The sequence below is a fragment of the Theobroma umbraticum genome, unplaced genomic scaffold (genome assembly GCF_002168275.2).
Source record: "Theobroma umbraticum cultivar Fairchild unplaced genomic scaffold, ASM216827v3 scaffold_95.0, whole genome shotgun sequence".
NCBI lineage: Eukaryota > Viridiplantae > Streptophyta > Magnoliopsida > Malvales > Malvaceae > Theobroma > Theobroma umbraticum.
This window is the reverse complement of record NW_018397257.1, coordinates 7,573,131-7,573,458: the sequence shown is the minus strand read 5'-3', so window position 1 is coordinate 7,573,458 and position 328 is coordinate 7,573,131. Positions and strand designations below refer to the sequence as shown.

The 328-nt window shown below is 34.8% G+C and overlaps 1 non-coding gene across 1 annotated transcript; it reads left to right on the top strand.

Annotated features, from left to right (window-relative positions):
- The first annotated feature begins 221 nt into the window (after positions 1 to 221).
- LOC149527451 (small nucleolar RNA R71) lies at positions 222 to 328 on the top strand. Its single transcript, XR_016351023.1, has one exon. It is a non-coding gene; the product is annotated as a small nucleolar RNA R71 (small nucleolar RNA).

Here is a 328-nt window from a genome sequence, read left to right as displayed (position 1 = left end):
AAACAGTATTCATCATATCTAATTCATGAACTCCAGCAATGTTTCTTGTACCCAATCTTTCAGATGGCCATTATTTTTTATTGGAAGCTATCTCTTCAAGCAAATCATAAGCCTCATCAATGGATTTACTCATGAGTGTACCTCTAGCAACAGCATCAATGGTAGTTCTAAAAGTTCCTAGCAAACCATTACAAAAAGTCTGAACTTGTAGCTACTTTGGTAATCCATGGTGAGGACACATTCTTATAAAATCCTTATACCTCTCCCAAGCCTCATATAGTGATTTAGAATCAAACTACATAAAAGAAGTGATATCATTTCGCATCTT